The following is a 16,509-nucleotide window of genomic DNA, read 5'->3' as shown; positions in this document are numbered from 1 at the left end:
ATCAGACATTCTCCACTTAAGTAGAAGTAAAAATACTATTGTTCCAGTGAAAGTTAAAGTACTGATTCAACTTCATTACTCAGCTAAAGCAAAAAAGTACAGGCTCGAAGCGCTTACAGAGAAAAGCAGACAACAGAATACAACAGAATGCTGATGGCGGCAGTAACACACACTTGGAGGAGAGGCTCCAGCCGTCCATTCCAGCCCTATCCCTAACATTAACTCTAACCATAACTTTAACCTTAACCCTATCAGGTCTTGTTTTACAAAGCGATTCATGATTAGAACAAAAAACACATTTACACATACCGATGATTTGTCACATAGCATCGTTACCTGTTGGGATGAGAACGTGTTGTTTCCAGAGCACCACAAATTGGGGTGTCTGTAGCTCAGGTAGAGCAGGAAACCTACTAATCAGAAAGTTGCTGGTTCAATCCCCGCCTGCTCCAGCCTGCATGCCAAATATCCTTGGGCAAGACGCTAACCCCAAGTTGCTCTCCGATGCATCCATCGGGAGGATGAATGCGTATTAATGTTAGATAGAAAGCACTTACAGAGAAAAAGCATAGAAAAAAGTGAGTGCATGAATGAGGCAAGTTGTAGAGAGTAGAAAGGTTTTATACAAGAACCAGTTCATTTACCGTTATATTTTAGTTTCATTTTCAGTTCTGTACTTTTTACATGTAATATTGATTCATTAGATTGACTACATGCATTAGACCTAACTTGCTGACAGCAAATTTAAGCAACCGTAATAATTTATTTTCAGCGTCTGAAATATTTATTTAGTTTGTTTTTTGTTTTCTTTTTGGCTCCTGATATTAGTCAACTACTATTTGTCAATGTTGAACTAATAATGAATCTAAGAAAAGCTATTTGTCACGGTTGGCCAGCGTCAACCGTGGGGATGTGAGGAAGGAGGAGCCAGGCACGGAGCTCTGAATGCAAGCAGTGCGTTTATTTACAGTGAATGGAAAATAACAATAAATCCGCAGTGCGTTCCCGACTCCCGTGAAATGTCCTCTTCCCAGTGCTAGTGTTCCTTGTCTCCGCTCCTCAGTGTCTGAGCACCCCGTGCTCGCTGCCCTCTCGTCTCCACGCTTCTCCTGGGGAGATAACAAACAGGCAGCCGTAAGACACATACAATGCGGCAGACTATCCGTACTGACTGGCCGAGAGACTAACGTGAAGTCACGCAATGATCCAGCGTCAGAGAGAGCGCCACCGCATTCTCAAGTAGCTCCTCTGACAAGGCTTGATCAGCTGTGTGATGGTCTTCAAGTGTGGCCAACCACCTGGCAGGGCCACACCCACCAGGCCTGAAGGTGCCTGTAAACAGGTGCTCTCAGAAACTCCGGCATCCACACACACACACAGATATACCTGCAAGCAGGGAGAACGAGGGACAGCACACCAAAAACACACATGTCCATAACTGCTGGGTCGTTTAGACTCCTGAGCTGTGCACGAGGGGTCGAACACCCACTGGAAGGCCGGGCACTGGTTTTCAACCGTAATATACCTGATGTGCTCAGGTAACCTGTAGCGCCATGAAACCACTGTCACACCAGGGCGCATAAAAAATGATGCTTTAAGAGACTGATGGGATCGGGCAGCAGGGAAAACATCCACAAAATGCTACTTTCAGTTTGACTCCCTAAGACTACCTAAACTAAGTAGAGTCATTACATGCTTGTTAAAAGCAAACTCTCATATAGTTTTTAATGTGCTTCTTTCATTACAATGACTAGATAAAGAATGTGGCCCTGTCTCTATTTAACACTGGCTACCCCAAAATGTTTCCAAACCTACAACCATAACTTTCACTGAGAGATTTTTAGATACGGTTATTGAAGCTGTGGGGTTAATTTTTTAAGTAACATGAGAGAGAGGCAGCAGCATACTGTTAGATTATAATATTATTTTATGCCATGTTATACCCCTAACTAAAGATTGTGATTTATTATGTAGTTTTAGTTTGCATTATTCTCCTGAATTAGAAGAAGCTGACAACTATTGCATTAGTTAAACTGATTTGCATTACATTAGACTGCTGATTTATTGTGGATGAATGATATTGTTTTATGATGCATAATACTGCTGCAGAAAGCCATCGCCTTATTTGTCTGATTAGAAGAGAACAGAGCATGCTGGAGTTTTCTGCCCCAACTCAGCAGGAGCAGATAAACGGGGAGCCAAGGTCGTAGCTTAGGCGCCGTGTGAGAGAAAAGCATGTGAATGTTTAGGCTTTTATGATAAGGTGGGAGAACCAGAGGCTATAAGAGTTTGAGCAATGCTCCACCATTTTGAGATCTGAGGCTGTCTGCATCAGTGTCCATCTTCCACGCGTGTGATCATCATCGTTTGACTCAACCCGACCGGACCAGTGTTGTTATTGTGATTTTTCTCTTGTCTCCATCCCCAGTATTTTGAACCTTAACAGTACCGATTTAAAATCCTACATGTCTTTGTTCTCAGGTTTTCACGTTCACAAACTTTGGTGTCCACGCTATTTGCCTGCCAGGCTGACAATGATTTAGATCACAGAAATCCAACAACATTTTTAAGCTGTTATTCCTGGTTTCACAGTGGAAAACTCCGGGTAACGTCCATTATCTTTGCTCCTGTATAAGACTTTCCTGAATGCTGAGGTTTGGTCTTCCACATGAAATTCAGTACTTTTGTTTCAGTTTCATTAATGATGCATTGATTTTGGACATCGATGTAATATATATGTGATACACGACAGTCTTTGAGTCCGTCCTTCTCATATATAATCCCACTGTTTTTGCACTTCAGATGATTCCAGTAATGACTGATTTAAAAAAGAAAAGTGAAATATTTCTAATGAACTCACCACGATTCTTATTACAAACTTCATTAAGAGCTGCTGGATCAACAGGGGTGTCCTGGATTTGTTAGTAATATAATATAGTAATATATTATTATTAGTTTTAATTATTTAGTCAAAAATCAATTCCAGACTGCTCTGAGCAACATGCTGCAGCGAGAGTCCTGACAGGGACTAGAAACAGAACATTTATTGGCTCCCTGTTTTATCCAGAATAAAAGATTCTTTTTTCTTTTGTGTGTCCCGTTTGTATCTATAGCCATCAGAATTGTTGTCTTAAGGCCAAGAAAGATGCCAAGCGGATTTATTTTACCAAGTGGATCATCATGGCCTTGCCATATTGGTCCATTTGATTGACCTTTATTATAATTATGAATTTATTTTATTTTCAGTTGCAAACGGGACAGACATGACTGTGGGATAGGACAGGGAGAAAGAATGAAAGAAAGAGAGGGAGAGAAAGAAAACCAAAGGGGAGAAGAGACGGTGAGAAGGGGGGGAAGAGAGAAAAAAACCAAAACTCCTGGGTCACCTGTATGGAGAAAAAAAAAACAGAAGAGAAAGCAAACAACAAAGAGCAACATAATAAGAAAAAAAAAGCACCATCACAATAAACTAGCTAGCAGTAGATATCAATAGTTACTAAATAATAAACGATATTGTGCAGCACGCAAGATAGACAGCGCACAATGTGCTTTGAGGCAGCAGCCAAGAAAGCTGTAGTCCGCGTCTGTGAATACCCGTGTGTACACCTGTGTGCATACCTGCGTGGATCAGCATGCTTGTATTCCAAAGGTTTCTCCATGTAACGATCTGCTAGGGAGTGTGTGTGTGTGTGTGTGGGGGGGGGGGGGGGGCACAGCCCCGTCCTCCAGGGCATGAAGCAGGTATGAAGGAGATCAAAACTCGAGACATCCAGAGGCCCCCAGAACACAAGACACCAAGGAAGACCCACAGAGGGGCAGCCGCGCCACTGTCCCAGTAAGAGCTGAGGAGAGTCCCAGATGAGGGCTCATTCAGCAGCCGCAGAGCAGAAGCCAGGGGGAGTTGCAGTGACGCGCCCGTGAGCTCCGCCAGCAGCCAGCTGTGCCTGAGTGACCAAGCCCCAGGCCGAGAGGCCGGGGGCACCCCACCTCCGAAGTGCCCCAGGCTCCAGGCCCCGACAAGCGGCCGCCAAGGAGTGAGCCGGTGTGTACCCGGACGCCCACCCCCAGACACAAAGAACTACCAACACACCGACACCTGAGGGAGTCCGCCACCGGCAGGGGAAGTGGTGGTGGGGGGAGATAGGCCTCCAAACCTTGGAGGGCCTGAGATGTCCCCAGAGAGGTGGCGTCTGATACCCAACCTGACATATAGACACAGACATACAGGCACACACAGACACAAACATCCATTCCCACCCTCATGCTCTCATATGCACTTACTCCACACTCAACCGACGTGGAGACAGACATAAAGAGACGCTGTACACACAATCACACTCCCCAAGCGTACTCTACGAACTGGGTCTAGGTACCCTTGCCCCTGGAGGGGGGAACTGCACCCAGACCCAGGTAGTGTTACCCTTTTCCCTGCGGTGGGGAGAGGCAGACCGCCCCGACTCCGCAGCAGCAGGAAGGCCCCACACCCCAGACCGCAGCCAGACGGCCAACTCCTCCTAGCCCCCCCGCTCCAGCAGGCCGCAGAGGATGGGGGTGAGAGAAGACTCCAAACCTCCCTCCACCCGCTCATTGTAGTGTTGATGCATGTGTGTTCTAAGGTGTAATTAAAACCCAGGAGGGCATGGAGCTACCTGCCAGAGAGAAGCAGGTAAGCGCATAGTCCCTCCTGCTAGCCCTCAATGTCTACGTGTATTTAAAATTGAGAGGTGGGCAACGATGCCAGGGGTGAGGTGTACACCCTGATGGTAACTTGGACTCCGTGTATCGTGCCCACCCCCAAGATCCTATATGTATGTGCAATGAGGGTGTGAGTAATGTGAATGTCTAAGTTGTGGGATAAAATTGTCCATCTCCCACGCGTGTGATCATTAAAATCATCGTTTGACTTAACCCGGCCGGACCAGTGTTGTTATTGTGTTTTTTTCTCTTGTCTCTTGTCTCCATCCCCATATTTTGAACCATAACAATACACACAGAGCATCAGTGATAGAAAGCTAGGCTAACATAGGGTAGCTACCTGTTCAAGGAGAAACATGTATAGGCCCATCTCAAGTGCCAGTGAACATCTAAATGATTCAGGGAAGACTTTGGAGAAAGTGCTGTGGGGAGATGAAACCAAATTCCAATTATGTGGCTTTAACTGACCTTTTGAAATACGAGTGTGATGCAAAAAGTAGCATCCCCACAGTCAAGCAGAGAGATGGAAACATTATGATGTGGGCTACAGGACGACTTAGTCGGGGTTCCAAGCAGTCAGGAAATGTGACATCGTCAGACTGCAGGCCACGGATTGGCTTGTCAGTCGCGGCACTCAATGAGTCATGAGACGGTGTCTTTCACTAAAATCAAAACTGCAGTTTTTTAAAAACCCTGCAACAAGGCAAATAGCTGCACAACACCGTGGTTTCCAAGTGTGACAAAAAGCCACAGATACATCATTCACACATTCACACACTGGTGATGGCAGCTACATTGTAGCCACAGCTGCCCTGGGGCGCACTGACAGAACATTGCAGAACCTTCAGCACCTCGTATGAAAAATATTTGACTGTGTGCATGCTTTTAGCACTGTTTGGATTTGAGAAAATCTAAAATAAATCGAAATTTGCTTTTAGAAGTTGTTTTATAAAGTTCAGTGGTATATTATGCATACAATAGGACATCTATTTAGATTTACATCTTCCACAGAAAAAACTGCACATTACTGAAACTTAGTATACTGGACTTTGTTGTTGTCCCACACAGGTTCAATTTCGAGTGGTAGATGGCTCAGTGCTCAGTCAACCAAGATTTTATGATAGTGGGCACAATGAGATAGATAAGCTGCTTGTAAACAGTACTTTTATGCTCTCTTTTTCCATTTGGATAAGAAAGAAAGAACCAGGAAACAAAGGCAAACAAATAATCTGTGCCTTTATCCCAGATTCACATTATAGGAACAGCTGCTCAATGACCACTGTAGTCTTTGCTTACAGCACTTTTATCTAGATCTATGCAAAGTGATCCACTACACCTACTTTTACAGTTAAATCATTTTATGAGCACTGATGCCATTTTAAATCTGAGTTTCTACTCAAATACAATCAGTAAAGAAAAACACAGTCTGTGACGTTTGTTTTGAAGGAAAAGGTATTCCCTGCAAATGTTTATCTGTGTGAGACTATTCAGAAAACAGTCATTTTGTTTTATAGGTGAGACACTTGGCCTCTTTTTTCCTTGTTCTACGTTTGTCTTTTGTCCGATTACTCTGGAACACAAGATGGAAAACTGATATTCTCATGTTAAAAATATAGAAAAAGGATTTTATCACCCATAAATGTTAACTTCTCATGCCTCTAAGTACAAGCAGGAGCAGAAGTGCCCTCTGCAGTTTGTGTGTGGAAGTGCAAAAGCTTACAGCACCTGGTTTTCCCAGGCGGTCTCCCATCCAAGTACTGACCAGGCCCGACCCTGCTTAGGTCACGATATCGGGCAAGCAGAGCTGAAGAGGAGGATGCAGGAGGCCTGTGTGTGTTCAGCAGCCTGCTGCATTGGAGTTTGCCTGGTAACAGATGACTCAAACAGCCCACACACCCGCTGGACGTGACCGCAAACATGCCCCCCTACACCTTTTACATAGCCCGGCTGCTCGAGTTCTTTTGCTGGTTTTTCCCGCGACCCCCCACCTTCTTCAAATCCAACAAAAGTGGTATCAAACGTTTATGCTACGTTTGTGCTGTAAAAATTTTTGTTTGTGCTGCTATCATTTTAAAGATATTCAAGAAAATTTCTAGAGGTCCCCAGAGGTCAACCAGCCCCCCCACATTAATTAAATCAAACAAAACTGGTGTCAATCAACTGTGCTACGCTTGTGCTGGTTTGTGCTGCTAAAATTCTCGTTTCTGCTGCTTCTGTTTTAAAGATATTAACGAAAATGTAAAGGTCAAAAGGTCTCTTCAGTGTCCTTCCTGATGGCAGCAAACTGAAGACGCTGTTGAAGAGATGAGTGGAGTCACCTGTAATGAAGAGGACCTTTCGAATGAGGCAGGCACAGTAGATCTCCTGGGGAGGGAGGCAAGAGAGGACCCTGCAATCCTCTCCACTGCTCTCACTACCCGTTGTCATATTTTTCCTGCAGGACCCAGTGCAGGAGTCATACCACACAGTGATGCAGTTGGTGAGGATACTTTCAATGGTGCTCTTTAGAAGGTGCTCATAGTGGGGGTTGAATCTCTTGTCAGCAGAGTGAAGAGAATTGTTATGTGCATTATTATTCAGCCCCCTTTGGTCTGAGTGCAGTCAGTTGCCCATAGACATTGCCTGATGAGTGCTAATGACTAAATAGAGTGCACCTGTGTGTAATGTAATGTCAGTACAAATACAGCTGCTCTGTGACGGCCTCAGAGGTTGTCTCAGAGAATACTGGGAGCAGCAACACCATGAAGTCCAAAGAAACACTCTGATGGACGTGTGGACAGCAATGCTGCCTTGAACAGTACCGATGTTTCAGGGCTGGGTGACGTTGTTGGGTGGGACATCTACATCCTGACATATCAAGGTTACTTTACTTTTAGGTCAATTTGCTTTACAGAAAAATAATAGCATTTGTCATCAAGATATTTATATGACTGCACTTGCTCAGGTTTGTCCGGATTTCAAACTGTTCTAAAAGTCTTTTGATTCAAATCTGGGGCTGTGTTATTGAAAGAAGCAGAGAAATCGATGAACTGAAGTCCTTTACTCTCTACATGTTTGACAATCAGGTGAAGTAGAATCAAAAGCACGTCCTCCACTCCTCTATTGGGCTTATGTGCAATCTGCATTGAATCAAGCTGAAGTTCAGTGTCTTCCATAATCACATTTCTGATGATTTTTTCAAAGACTGAGGTGAGGGCAGCAGGCCTGAAGTCGTTTAGAACTTTTGGACGACTAGATTTAGGACCAGGAACCACAACAGCTTCTTTCCAAAGAGAGGGCATGAACGATTTATTCAGAATAACCTAAAATATGGGACTGAGTTGTCTGTGACGGTTCTCAGTCATCCAGGTCATTGTAGACTAAGGAGCTTGCAAAGAAAAGCGTCTGGACTTCTTTGAGTTGCTTGAAGACGTTTCACCTCTCAGCTGAGAAGCTTCTTCAGTTCTAAGGTCAGTTGGTGGGGAGTCCCAGATTTAAACCCAGTGGGAGTTTCCCCCCAAAGAGGGACAAAGGACCCCCTGATGATCCTCTACGTAATCACATGAGCCAAGGTGTGAAAGCGGGTGGGGGTCCTAATCAGCCAGGGTTTCGGGTGAGCTCATTGTGAAACCTGGCCCCACCCTATCATGTGATTTCCTGAGGTCAGATGGCCCAGGATGTGAGTGGGCATTAAGGTGTCTGGGGAGGGAACTCAAAACTGGATTATAGATTATTTATATTATATATTGATATTATTTATCTGAATATTTATTTATCATAACTCTGTTTCTACACTCACTTTATATGAGTGCTTATTGTTTCTTGTATATTTGCTGCTATGACAACTCAGTTTCCCTCCTGGATTAATAAAGTTTCTCTGATTCTGAAATACAGTGAGCCATTATATTTGTAGTTTCTAACTAACAATATAAAGGCTCTGCAACCGATAGTGCCACAGCACGTCCCACTGGCAGCTGAAGGAGCTTTTATACAAAGGACTTTGTAATTGAAGCTTTATTTATACAGGTCGGCTCATTGAGACTCAATGTCTCATTTACAAGAGAGACCTGTTCCAGACACACATATTAAAATTACAACAATAAGAGAAAAGTTTGTGTAATGTACTCAGTCACATTAAAAACGAGAACAAGTTCCCAGAGATGGTTTCACAAAAACATGTGTACGTCTTTTGAAGTCTGCAAGTGAAATCAACGGAGAGCCTTAAATCCTTCGGTTATGTTTTCCATGAAGACGGAGCAGAAAAGGAGAACGCCTTCTTCCCAAGCTCTGCATGAACTGATGGAACAGTGAATGTAATGATGTCCTGAGACTGCAGGCTGTGACTAAACTGTTTGCCTAACATGTACTCTGATGAATAGGAGGCAGTAACCCAGAAACAGATTGATAGATAAAATGATACTAATGGACCATCCTGTGTAAGACCAATGAGGACCAGTTAACCAGAGAACACAGAGTATAGTGGTGTTCTTCTGTTGTAGAGAAAGATTAAAAATATAAGACACTGGCTCAGCTATGATATTTGCAGCCAAGTGCAAGAAGGAAGGAGAACGATTGTGAGGACGAGTTTCTGGTGTTGGGGCTATTCAAAGCCTTACAAACCTCTTCTACTGTGACAGGTGTGAAGGAAAAGGTATCAGTAAGCAGGAACTATGAGCAGAGTTGTGTGCAAGAGGTTTACCATCAGATACTGTGCTGAACAAAGAACAAGAAGCAACAAAGTGTTTGTTAAAGCAACATTTCAGTTTTGTGTGACACAGGAGTGGAGTCGATATTTAAGTGAGGAGGAAGCTCTGAGGAGTCACAGCTGGCAGAGACACTTTATAGTTTGCCAAAACCTCCTACGGTCGTTTGGACTGTCAGTCGTTAAAGTAAAAAATAGTTACATCTTGATGATGGAGGCAGTAATCCGATTACACAGCTAATGAAAACGTAGCCAATCAGCATCAGAGCCAGACTTCCTGCCCAGGCCTGGTTTCTCTCATGTAGGAGATCGGCCGGTACTGAACCAAACCAGGCCTGTCCCGACCTTTCACCCTGACCTGGCAAAAAGGGGCGTGTCTGTCCACAAAGTAGACACAACTCTCCTGTAAATGTTCCCAAACTGACATTGTCAGCCTGTTTAATACAACCCCAGTTCAAACTGATGCGGGCTCGGAGCGTGAGATTTTAGTGTTTCTCACAGCACCAACTACGCAGTGATCACTCAGGTCGTTGGCAAAAACTGCAGATGTGGAAAACTTATGCAGCATATTAGTTAAAAAAGGTCAATAAGAGCAGATTTATCTGGGTGTTTAGGATCAAGGCGTGTGAGGCTTTAAATAATTTGAGTCAGTTTTAAAAACAAGCAGCGTGCCTTAAAATCATCAGACACAGAAGAAAGCCAGTCCCAATGAAAATCATCCATCTGAAAGACGTCATTAAAATGCAGCTCAGATAAAAGTTGAACCAGAGACGGTGATGTGCTGGGGGAAGCAGGTGGAGGCTGATAGCAGCCAACAACAGTCTGATTTCCAAACAGATCAATAGTTAAGGCCAAGATTTCAAATGGCTGAGGTGCAGATGGAGAGAACAAGACTTGAGCAGCAAGACAGAGCTTCACATAAACTTCCAGACCTCCGCCTTTTCTGGGACAGTCTGAGAGCTAAATGTTAAATCCATCAGTTGCTACGTTTTTATCCAGTAAAGATTTGGAAAGTCTCAGAAACAACAATGATACCAGCACCGCTTGAACAGCCCAGATTCCAATCATATCCATGTCAGGAAGCACACGACGTGATGCACGTGTAACCCAGACAGTTTTTAACATCTGCTGGTGTTTCACATTCAGCCAGAGGCCCAGGGTTAGGTTGGATACCAGACAATAATAAAAGCATCGTTATTAGACTCTAGAGCTCGTTTATAGCTGACACCACATGTAGAGTTTAAGTTCACACAGAGACGATGACATTTTTCTAAAACCAGCAAACAATAAACAAGAAATGTAACAAGAGTTTCAGAAGAAGCTGTTTTACAGAGAAATGATTCCCTGAAGACAAAATTATTATTATCATCTTTATTTCTCCAGGTGAAAATTTAATTGAGATTAAAAATGTTGTTTTCAAGAGAGACCTGGCATCATGGCAGCAAGAGTCAGAAATACATCATAATTCAAACAAATACAAAATAGGAAAAACATCCTACATAAACTTCATAAAGTTTCATTAACAGACTTTGAACAATGGACTTCAAACTTCCCCCCAAAACAACAGAAACACATTTGAAGACAATGAATGACATTTATCCCTCTAAAGAAGGACTTAGACTACGATTTAATATGAATGAGAACATGTTCATAAATGGATGCAATCAAAGATTTCATCAATCCCTGATTTAGAGACAACAGAACGTTTGGTTTGATTTCACAAGATAAGAATGACGACTGAGTTGGAAGATTGTTTTATGTTTAGTCAAATCTTTCATACATAAAGTCGGATTACAAAATCATCCCCTAAGTTTGTTGTTTTATTCAAGGAATTGAAATTATGGAGAAAATCTGTGAAATGACTTAAAGAAAAAAAACCACAAAACTCTATGATTCTCTAAACCCCCTGGTTTAGGTCGGACACCTTTCTGATGATGAGTGCATCTAACATTTCCTCAGAAGTCAATGTGCCATATGATTGCATTAGCAATAAATTACACACTATATAGAACCACTTCATAGGATTATATTTGTGCGCAGATGTTTGCAGCTATCAGCGAATATTTATCAGCTATTTTGAAACAAAGAAAGACTTTTTATCCATAACAGCAAATGAACTGTACAACAGAAAATACAAATGCTATTTATGGTCTCCTCACAACAATGATAAGAAAAATAAACTGGGCCAATATGTCATGTTTGTTACTACAGAGACACACATGTTAATGTGATCTCTGGTCTCCTCTGAGTGGGAGTTATTATAACTGACTGTAAAAAGTCAGCACAAGGAAAATAAACTGCACCTAAACTTGGTTTATATCTGACCCAGACAGACTGCAGGTCATAACTTCTTACCTGAAGTTCAGTTCACCTGACACTCGGACCGGCAGCCGCCTCGGGTCTCTGCTCCTCCTGCCTCCCCTTTCCCTCATCCACCTGCTGCCTCTGTGGAAGCTCCGCCATAGCCACCACCAAACAACTGACTTATTTTTACACATCGACCAGCATCCGGCCAATCCGCCATCTTTCATTGTTTATAACGTTACAAAAAAATAAAAAAACATCATTGGCCCAGAAAAACAAAAAATCATCATCGGTATGCCCGATGGCCAGTCCAGCTATGGTCGTGCCATCAGTTAACCCTTCGCTTGCCAGCTGTGACACGCGTGCCCAGGGTTGCCGACCCCTGCTCTAAAGCATCTGATTTGGATTCCTGAGATCAAATATATTTTCCTTTGTGTTTGTTTTCTTCACATTTGTGGCTTTAATGTAGTGTTACATCCTGTTTGTTTGCTTCCATCTGTATACATGTCCAGATTCACTGTTATGTTTCTATTCTTACATTGCTGTGTGATCACTGTTCCCTCTGCTGACTGATGTGACCTTTTGTATCTCACACTGATACTTGTCATATTTGTATCTGCGCCTAAAAGATAAAAAGTTTTCCATGCTAAAACACAGCTCCACCTCCTGCAGTTCTCCCTCTGAACCACTAGATGTCTCTGTTATCTAAATGAAGACGTGCAGCACAGCAACCACAGCAGCGCTCAGATCACACGTGTCCTGTTATTATGTATAAAAGCATGAAACAGGTGAGACAGGTGGGATCAATATTAATGTTGTGGAAATATATGAAAAAGCAACAGAAGAGTGAAAACATTTCCTGTTTCTAGAAAGATCTTTCAGCTCACAGCTGCTCACAGACTGTATTTACAAGTGACAAACTGCAACTCTACAGTACATCTACAGTATATATCAAATATATTCTGTATTCAAATCTATTGAGTGATGTTTGAAAGTCTTTCCAGGTGAGTTTGATCCAGGAGGGTCTGAAGCCAGAGTCAGACAGAGACTGTGCAGAGACTGTAGAAGGACAGAGCAGCAGCAGAGCAGTCCAGATACACTGATGATCCTCTGTCAGATCCAGAGGGACACACAGGGATGATGCTGGACTCTACATTGTGTCTGACAGTGGAGCTGTTCTCAGAGCAGTTCACCCTGCAGCACTGACAGTCATCTGCACTTCTTCTCATTCCTCTGTCAGTCACTGCTGGATGAAGCTCTCCTCTCCACCTCCCAGTAACATGGCCCAGTCAGAGCGTCTCTACACACAAGCTGCTGCTGCTTCAACCTCTCTGGATCATCAGGACACAGCTCCTCCTCTCTCAGCACACACACCGTCCTGTTTACCATCATCAGCTCCACCTGCAGAGAGAAGAAGGAAGAGCAGAGGAGATAAACGAGTGTTTCCAGAGACTCTTCATCAGCTGTCAGTCAGTGATGCAGCACATCCAGTATAAAGAGCAGCAGGGACTTCAGTGCTGGGACTGTACTAGGACTCATTGTTGCTTCACTTTTTCTAATCTTTGGATTTTTATTGAAGTTGATGAAAATGTTTTTCCCTCCTAGTTTGAGTTTGGACTTTCATTCATTAGAAGAACCTTGGTGTGTCCACTCTGAGCTCTGTAGGAACCCCAACAACAAGCCCAACAATCCAGATGGACGGTTCCAGCTGTTAACTGGAGGAATTCCATCCAAACATCTGCTCTCACTAAATTCTTCCTCACCTACAGACTGTGTTCTTCACTGCTTTAAACTTGGAAATGAATGCAGTCATTGGTCTGCGTGCTGCTTTGTTCAGAGAGCTGATTGGCTGTTGACAGTGTTTGATCAGAGCGTGTCAGCCGTTACCATGGTGACCATAAAGGTCAGAAACAGGAAGTGTTTGTGTCCAATCCTGAAGCCTGTCACCATTCTCCTCTCACAGCTTCACTGAGAAGCTGCAGCTTTACAGGAAACACTGGATCTTTGTTTCATACTGACTGTGTTTAGTACAATACTGCTGACAGCACCACCCACTCACTCCATCACTCTACTGACCCCAGAGTCTCCAGTCTGTAGTCTGGACTCTGCTGAAGATCAGACACCTGCTTCACATCTGGATCCTTCAGGTTGTTTCCGTACAGGTGCAGCTCTTTCAGATGGGAGGGGTTGGACTTCAGCGCTGCTGCCAGATAATCACAGCTGATCTTTGACAAACCACAGCTCCACAATCTGTATAAAGAATGAAAGATGTAAGTTTATTAGACAAAGTGTGAGCTTGAAATCATTCAGTGTTTCATCATCTGTTCAGAGCTGAAGAAGGTTCAGAATGTAGAAGTTTAGAAAATGGAAACTCCAAACAGCTGAAGCCAACAGGAAGCAGCTTCAAACAGGAAACTGTGCAGAGTTTCAGACTATATGTCCTGATGCAGCCAGTTGGATTTTGGAGATTTGAATCTTTGTTCTGTGACTAAGTCCTTGAATCATTTCTTCCAGTTGGTCCAACAAGACAGACTAAGTGTTGGACATGTGTTGTGGCTCCATTATGGGAGCTTCTAAATGTGATGTGATGGCCCCTCTGGGTCTGTCAGGTCACAGGACTGAAGAGAGCTCAAACTGGGCACACAGTTGTTCCAGTCTGGACCAAAGACTCTATACTGGGACTGAGGGACTGCTTTGACTGCACCCACTGGGACTTTTTAAAGGCTCATGTTCTCACTTAGATCATCGATTTCTACTTACATTTCTTTCTGGGAAAAATGGGGATTACTTTGGAAACAGGAAGTATTTTCCCCAATAAGCAGCCCTGGATTAGTAAATCACTCCAACATGTTCTCAGGCAGAAGAAGCTGTCTTGTTATGAGGGAGAGAAGAAAAAGATTGAGGCACAGAAACTTGTTGAAAGAGAGATAAAGCAGCTAAAATCAGGTGTAAAAGTAAAGCAGAGGATGAGCTGAATAAAGGACACTCAAGGCTGGCTTGGAAAGGAATGAAGTCCATGGTGGGGATGCAGAACAAGGAGCAAAGATGAATGTGATGCTGAATCAGCAGAAGACTTGGACTCATTTGATTCCAGCTTTGATATCATTGATTTCAATGAAGAGCTTTGTGATTGTAGCAAAGGGCTGGTAGCTCTGAGAGTCCCACTGATGAGGTGTTTGTGTGGAAATCTCTTAGTGGGACCAAAGAGAGAAAAAGCCCTGGTCCTGATGCTGTGGGAGGGAAATGACTGAAGTGTGCTGTGAGGAACTGACTGGGAGATTTTCACACATTTTCCAGTCCTCCTTGGAACAACAGGAAGTTCCCAGCATATGGAAACAAAGGTTAAGTGTCCTATGGCACTCAGTGATGATGGTGCTGTGGCCCCACCACCTCCACCTCTTTGTAAAGGAACTAACTGTAATCTGAAGCTTCAAATGGAACTAAGACTTCCTCCACTAGGTGGCAGTGTCTGATGAGAAAGTGTTAGTGGAGCTGGCCTGGAGTCAGAAACAGGAAGATGCAGGATTTGGGCTGAAATGGGGAAAAGTGGTTCACACTAGTGCCTTAAAGCAAGAAGGTTGTAGGTTGAAGCTTGTTGGCCTTTCTGTGGAGGTTGGATGTTCTCCCACAGTCCAATGAAATGCTGCTTAGGTTCATTGGTGCTTCTAAATTGGCTGTAGGTGTGGATGTGAGAGAGTGCTTCTCTGTCTCTCTCTGTTGGCCCTGTGATGGACTGCTCACCTGTGCAGGTGGACCACGCCTCTTGCCCTATGACAGCTAGGGCACAGGCTGCAGCCCTGTGAGCCTAAGCTGAATAAACAGTTAGCAAAAATGATCCATAGATGGCCTGAAATCCCCCAGTTAGCAGTTTGGTAGATAGCTATGACATGCTAATCCCATCCAGCAGCTGTATTCTACCTGTAAGCTGATCCCTGCTGAGCCAAAGCACTTTTTCATATACAAATTACAACCTTTAATAGAAACCTATTGGTCAGCATCTTATTAGCCTGCTGTTAGCTTCATTCCACAGAAAACTGAGAGAAACTAACAGAGTTGATAAAGAATAAAGAGAAATGTGCTGATTTAAAGCCTTTGAAGTGCTTCAGATGATCTCTGTCCACTTCTGTCCACTCATTCATTCATGTAAGCTTTCTAATGCAGCTTTGATCTTCACAGTCTGCTTCATGAAACTCATTCTAACCCTGAATGTCAGAGTGTTCCTCCTTCTCTTTCCCATCATTCATGCTGGCAGTGGAGGAGATTTGGATGTTGGACTGTGTTTTGGATGATGTGTGTATGTTTGTGTTGGACTGCTGTCTGTAAAGCAAACGCACATTTTGCTTTGGATTTCAGTGTCAGACAGACTTTAAGGTGGAATGAAGAGTTGGAGAGTTTCACAGTGAATTATCCAGTGGAGGATTTTTCTTCTTCTTTGAAGGTTTGAAATGTGAACATTGTTCTGCTGCAGTCAATGGACTAAACCAGAGAAGAAGAAAACAGACTTTACCATGAAGATCCTCAGTGTGGATCAGTATAATATCAGCCTGATGTCTGCAGTTTAGTGTCAGCACAACTTTCACATCATATTCATCTTAGCACAACTAAAACATGCTGACTGACCTCAGAGTTTCAAGTCCACATCCTGGACTCTCCAGGAAACCACACAGATGCTTCACTCCTGAATCCTGCAGGTTGTTGTTGGAGCTCAGGTGCAGCTCTCTCAGATGGGAGGGGTTGGACTTCAGTGCTGCTGCCAGATAATCACAGCTGATCTCTGACAAACCACAGTCCCTCAATCTGTATAAAGAATGAAAGATGTAAGTTTATTA

At 43.5% G+C, this 16,509-nt stretch overlaps 1 protein-coding gene and 1 long non-coding RNA gene across 2 annotated transcripts in view; both read right to left on the bottom strand.

The window, feature by feature from the left end:
* The window catches only part of LOC146716618 (uncharacterized), a 117,479-nt gene extending 103,678 nt beyond the window's left edge, over positions 1-13,801 (bottom strand). Inside the window, exon 1 of the long non-coding RNA XR_014919219.1 lies at positions 13,757-13,801. This is a non-coding gene — a long non-coding RNA (uncharacterized LOC146716618). The remainder of the gene's footprint in view (positions 1-13,756) is intronic.
* The window catches only part of LOC146716611 (protein NLRC3-like), a 200,365-nt gene that overhangs the window by 36,630 nt on the left and 147,226 nt on the right, over positions 1-16,509 (bottom strand). The window lies entirely within an intron of this gene.

The sequence above is a fragment of the Copadichromis virginalis genome, linkage group LG3 (genome assembly GCF_057382275.1).
Source record: "Copadichromis virginalis isolate Kocher_CV1m ecotype Utaka linkage group LG3, C_Virginalis_male_GT1.1, whole genome shotgun sequence".
Lineage (NCBI taxonomy): Eukaryota > Metazoa > Chordata > Actinopteri > Cichliformes > Cichlidae > Copadichromis > Copadichromis virginalis.
Note: the sequence above shows the minus strand (reverse complement) of the source record. Positions and strands in the feature narration are given on the sequence as shown.